Source organism: Suricata suricatta, chromosome X (assembly GCF_006229205.1).
Source record: "Suricata suricatta isolate VVHF042 chromosome X, meerkat_22Aug2017_6uvM2_HiC, whole genome shotgun sequence".
Taxonomy (NCBI): domain Eukaryota; kingdom Metazoa; phylum Chordata; class Mammalia; order Carnivora; family Herpestidae; genus Suricata; species Suricata suricatta.
Window position 1 is genome coordinate 93,855,851 of NC_043717.1, and position 6,465 is coordinate 93,862,315.

The 6,465-nt window shown below is 38.4% G+C and overlaps 1 pseudogene; it reads right to left on the minus strand.

Moving 5' to 3' along the window:
• Positions 1–5,886: 5,886 nt before the first annotated feature.
• On the minus strand, positions 5,887–6,204 carry LOC115283510 (annotated as a pseudogene).
• Positions 6,205–6,465: the final 261 nt, after the last annotated feature.

The window sequence follows — 6,465 nt, forward strand, 5'->3', positions numbered from 1 at the left end:
CGAGTTGGGTGCAGAAAGAATAATCAAAGATGGTACCCACATTTCTGGCTTTAGCTGATGGTTGGATGGGTGGAGGTACCCATGGATACCATGGATGGAGGTACAATTAAGTGAGAAAAAGATTGAGGGAAGCAAAATAACAAGGCATAACATAAGTTTGCTCGTGGTAGTTATGAACTGCCTGGTTGGTATATACATGAAGACATCAAGAAAATAGGTATATGGGTTTAGAGCTCAGAGAATTCAATGCTGAGGAGATATATTCATGACTTTTTAATCTAGAAGAGCAAATAAAGAAGTATTGAATGTCTGTGGGCAAGTCTTTGTCTTTTGAAATGAGTATCATCAAAAGCTACTCAAAGCTGTAGCCTCTCCTCAAAGCTGTCTTTAGGTGTCATTACCAGAGATACTTCCTGCTAGTTGGGTCATAGGGCTTACACAGCCTCACGTATCTTATATTCTGTAAACTAATATTCATATTGCTTAAGTGAAAACCAAGCATTTTTTGTTTTCACAAACCATGCAGTGTCAAAGATGAACATAATTGTATGAGTTTTCCATTTCATACTTTAAGATAATAATAAAATTCTTTCACATCCAGTGCCTTCAGTTTGTCTATCACTCTAAAGCTCAATTCAGTCCCACTGCAGCTAAAAGAAATGCTGGAGTATGATGCACTATTTGCCAAGGCAAAGCAGCTCTGTGTTGCTCCAGATTTTGCTACATTGAACGGCCAGTGACTCTGTCTATCTCTTTCCACCTCCACTGCCATTATGCACCACCAGTTCTGGATTTCTGCAAGTGGCGCATATTTGGGCTCCCCCCTTTTTTTAGAGAGAGGGGGAGGGAGAGGGACAGATGGAGAAAGAGAGACAAAGAGAGAATTTCAAGCAGGCTCCATGCTCTGTGCAGATCCCAACGCGGGGCTTGAGCCTATAGCCCTGGGATCATAACCTGAGCCAAAATCAAGTGTCGGACACCAAACCAACTGAGCCCCCCAGGTGCCCCTGGGCTCCCTGTTCTTAATCCGTCCTCCAGATAGTTGCCAACACTGATTATTTAAAGACATAAATTAAAAACTTACTACCTAAGTCCTTAGAACTTTCCAGAAATTTCCCTTGGCACAGTATAATCCAAATCCTCACAAAGGCTTCACATTATGTATAACTTGCCTGCCTTGCCATCATCTCATATACTCTCCCCAAACTCACCGTTTTCCAGACACACTATCCATCTCCATAGGCCAACTTTGCCCTTGCCTCAGGGTCTTAGCACTTGCTGTGACCCCTGTGTGGGCTGTTCTTCCCCTGAGCATACCTGAGCAGTAGGCCTCCCTGTTCATAGGGCTTAGTCACCAATGCAGAGAGGGCCATCTCTGACTCCATTTAGTAGCTGTATAACACTGGGAAAGTTGCTCAACATCTCTAAGCCTCTGTATTCTCATCAAGGAAATGCAGGTAAAGAGAGTTCTTATCCAGAGAGGGGCTCATAGGTGGCTCAGTCGGTTGAACCTCCAACTCTTGATCTTGGCTCAGGTCATGGGCTCACAGTTCATGCACTGCCAGTGCAAAGCCTGCTTGGGATTCTCTCTCTCCATTGCTCTCTGCCCCTCCCCTGCTCATGCTCTCTCTCTCTCAGAAATAAATAAATATCCTTTAAGAAAGAAAGAAATTTTAATAAATGATTCTGACAAAGCAGGTTAACCATCTGAAAGAAGATAAAACTAGATTCATACATATATATGTATATATTAATATGTATATATTTATATATATGTCTATATATTTTACTACATGTAAGGATAAACTCTATGTAGATCAGGGAAGCAAATGTGGCTGAATTCCTCTTTAAGCCGAGTGTAGGGAATGTCTTGCTAACAGGCCTAAAATGAAGAGACAATAAAAGAAAAGATTGATAAGTCTGACTACATTTAAAAAAATGGTTTATGTTTATAACCCACCCCCACCACAGATAAGATAAAAAATAATTAAGAGAAACTGGGAGAAAATATTTGCAACATATCATAAATAAAAAGCTGCTATCCCTAAAATATTAAAAAAAAAACTTTAAAATTGAGGGGAAAGCAAAAAAAAAAAAAAAAAAAAAACCTGATAGAAAAATAGGCAAATGACACACAAGGAAAATTCTCTACAAATTTTTTTTAAAAGGACTTAAACATATGAAGAGATACTCGATTTCCTTCATGATGAGAGTAATGTAAAGTAAAACTGCACTGGAGTACTTTCTCATGTACCAGAGTGTCAAAAACTAAAATGTATAAAAAAAAAAAAAACGACACTGCTTTTTGTGCTGTTGATTTTATCTATTCTGACAATTATTAGATGATATCTCATTGTGGTCTGGATTTGCATTTCCCTGATGATATGATGTTGAGAATCTTTTCATGTTTCTGTTGGCCATCTGGATGTCTTTGAAGAAATGTTCATTTATGTCCATCCCCTTTTGTAACTGGATTATGGTTTTTGGGTGTTGAGTTGTATAAGATCTTTATATATTTTGGATATCAACCATTTATCAGATGTCATTTACAAATATCTTCTCCCATTGAATAGGTTGCCTTTTAGTTTTGTTGATTGTTTCCTTCACTGTGCAGAAGCTTTTTATTTGGATGTAGTCCCGATAGTTTATTTTCTTTTATTTCCCTTGCCTCAGGAGACCTATCTAGAAATATGTTGCTACAGCTGATGTCAGAGACCTTACTGCTTGTGTCCTTGTCTAAGACTTTTGCGGTTTTGGGTCTCATATTTAAATATTCAACCCATTTTCAGTTTATTTTTGTGTATGGTGTAAGAACTTGGTCCAGTTTCATCCTTTTGCATGTAGCTGTGCAGTTTTCCCAATACCATTTGTTGAAGACACTGTCTTTTCCCTTTTTTGTCAAAAGGTTAGTTGACTATATATAAATTGTGGGTTTGTTTCTGGGTTTTATATCCTGTTCCATTGAGCTATGTATCTATTTTTGTGCCAGTACCATACTGTTTTGATTGCTACAGCTTTGCAATATAACTTGAAGTCTGGAATTGGGATCCTTCCAGTTTTGTTTTTCTTTCTCAAGATTGCTTTGGCTATTCAGTGTCTTTTGTGCTTCCATACAGACTTTAGGATTGTTTGTTCTAGCTCTGTGAAAAATGCTGTTGGTATTTTGATAGGGACTGCATTAAGTCTATAGTGTTTGCAAGAGGGTATAAAGTAAGGAACCCTCATGCACTGTTGAGAATGTAAACTGGTGCAGCCACTGTGCAAAACAGTATGGAACTACCCTACAATCCAGTAATTGCACTACTGGGTATTTATCCACCAAACACAAAAACGCTAACTCAAAGGTATACATTCACCCCTATGTTTATTGCAGCATTATTTTACAATAGCCAAATTATGGAAGCAGCCCAAGTGTCCATCCATAGATGAATGGATGAAGAAGAGGTAGTATAGGTACCTGGTTGGCTCAGTCAGTTAAGCATCTGACTTTGGCTCAGGTCATGATCTCATGGCTCATGAGTTCGAGCCCTGCATTGGGCTCTGTGCTGACAGCTCAGAGCCTGGAGCCTGCTTCAGATTATGTGTCTCCCTCTCTGTCTGCCCCTCTCCCACTCATACTCTCTTTCTCTCTCAAAATTAAACATTTAACAATTTTTTTTAAAAAGGTGAATCGATAAAGAAAATGTGGTATATATACAATGGAATATTATTCGTCCATATAAAGAATGAAATCTTGCCATTTTCAATAATGTGGATTGATCTAGAAAGTATAATGCTAAGTGAAATAATTCAGAGAAAGACAGATGCCATATTATTTCACTCATATCGGGAGTTTAAGAAACAAGATAAATAAGCAAAGGGAAAAAAGAGAGAGTCAAAGCGACAAACCAACTTTTAACTATAGAGAACAAATATATGGTTGCCAGAAGGGAGGAGGTGCACTTGTCGTGGTGAGCACTGGGTGATGTATGGAATTCTTGAATGACTATGTTGTACATCTGAAACTAATATAATACTGTATGTTAAGTGTACTGGAATTAAAACAAAATGCTTAATTAAAGAGTGGGTCTGCTGCTGAAGCTATTAGTAAGCAGGCACTGTCATGCAATGCAAGTCAGAATGCAAATTGGTGCAACTCTTATGACAAGGAATTTGCCAGTACTTAACAAAATTGCATATGCATTTGCTTTTTGATGTAGTAATCCTAGTGTACAGTGAAGGTTCACCCCCACCAGTACAAAAATAGATATATACAAGGTTCTTCAACAGAGCATTGTTTGTAATTCCAAAATATTGTAGTGGTTGAATAAACTATGGTATAGCCAGATAGTGGAGTACTATGCAGCTTTGTAAAATAAATTGGTTTTTAATGGAAGAGATGTCTATGAAGTGCCGTGGTGTGATTTCCAGGTTGCAGTGTTATGTGAAGAAAAGTAAAGTGGAAAATAGCATTGCAGTATACTTCATTTTGTTTAAGAAAAAAGGGAAAATAAGAACATGTGCATGCATCTGCTCATTTGTGCAAAAGTAAAACACAGTAAACATAAACTAGGTACTAATGAGATCTGTTTTCTACAAGGCATGGGTGAGAGCCTGGTGGAAAAGATAGACAGCAATGAAATGAGCAAGAAACTTCTCTTCGAACATTTCTAACTCTTAAAGCCATGTTAATGTTTCACATCTTCAGAAAAAGAAAATCAATAAAACCTACAAAGATTGGGGAAAATCCTAAAATGGAACAATAAACAACTAATGAACTACACTGTGTTTAAAAAAATGTTTTACATTTATTTCCTTTTGAGAGACAGACAGAGACAGAGAACAAGTGGGGGAGGTGCAATGAGAGGGAGACACAGAATCCTAAGCAGGCTCCAGGCTCTGAGCTGTGAGCACAGAGCCCAACATGGGGCTCGAACTCACAGACTGTGAGATCATGACCTGAGCTGAAGTTGGATACTTACCCGACTGAGCCACCCAGGTGCCCCCCTGTCTTTTTTTCTGTAATTCTTTTTACATTTAAACACTTCATTTTTAAATGCAGAACAGAACTGTACTGAAGAGCAGAAAAAGATGACTAGTTCAAATAACTCTTTTCTTTTACACTTGAGATTTTATTGGCTGTTCGAGGATCACTACACAGATATTATGAACAATTAGTTCAAATTGTAATGTGTGGACCAAAGATCTAAAAAGCCATGTAGTTATGAGTTTCTTCTAAACAGTTTTTCATGGACTTTGCAGCTTAAGATATAGAGGCAATTTTCCTTAAGAGCATATGAAATACCGAAACTGTCAAATGATTGATAAGCTGCTCAATTGTAAGTTGCACTAATTCACAATTTAATATCAGATGTACTGCATGCATGGGTTTTCAATCTTTTACAGCCTAAAATAAAATTATTGGGAAAACAAGACTTCCACGACTAAATACATTACAAAGTGCACACAATTCAGACAGGCAAAGCCAAGGTGGAAGTGGTTTTCTTTAAGAAATAAATCTAACTTGTGGGGTAAGCACAACTAGGTGTTGTATGGAAGCCAATTTGACAATAAATTACATTAAAAATAAAAATTAAAAAAAATGAAATAATTCTACTAAAATCCAACATGGACTAGAAGTCATTTCAAATGTTGAAGACAGAGAAAAGGCATGACCATGACTCCAAATTGCCATTTCACATGCTTTCTATTACAGGATATAAAAACAAAACCAAACCCCTGAACTCAGAATAGCAAATGATTTCACCTATTGAATAAAAGCATTTACACTTAACAAATGAGGTAAAGTGCATTGTCTACTTAAAAATGTTTCTAGAGCTATTAGAAAACATGCATTTATGAAATAGTTGATGGCACTCCTATGCCTGTGCCGGGATACAGGGACCACTAAGACATGGTACACATCCTAATCAGACTTAGCTGCTTCTCTCCCGATTCATTAGAGGCTGGATTCTACGGATTTTCAGTTCTCCGTTTTGTGAAGGTCAATGTTTCCTTTCCTGGTCAGTCACTTTGGCCTGTTTGCCCTTTGTTCCCCTTTTCCCTTCTGTTTGCCCTTGTTTTGCCAGAGGACTTAGTCTTTCCTGCTTCCTTTTTGGGCCTTGTTTCTACCTTTGAAGGCACAGGTTTCACTGACAATCTCGCAGATCCCTTGGGCTCTCCCTTCACGGCCCCTTCAACTGCACGGACCTTCTTCCGGGGCATCTTGGCAGTGGGAGGGTGAGAGCAGGCCGTTTAGTGCGGAGAACCTTCACGAAGCTGGGCCGCAGGGCCGCTGCCCCTCCCCCAGCCCTCTGATCACTTTCCAACACTGTATTTGGACAATATGACCTCGGGCTAAAGACAAGAACTCTAAAAAAAATATTGAACTCTGGTTTGTAAACTTTTTTCTCAGAGGCGTGGGTTAGCATAACTGAATTACTTTCTGTGTATTCTAGGACTGGCCAAATACATTGATATATTGTG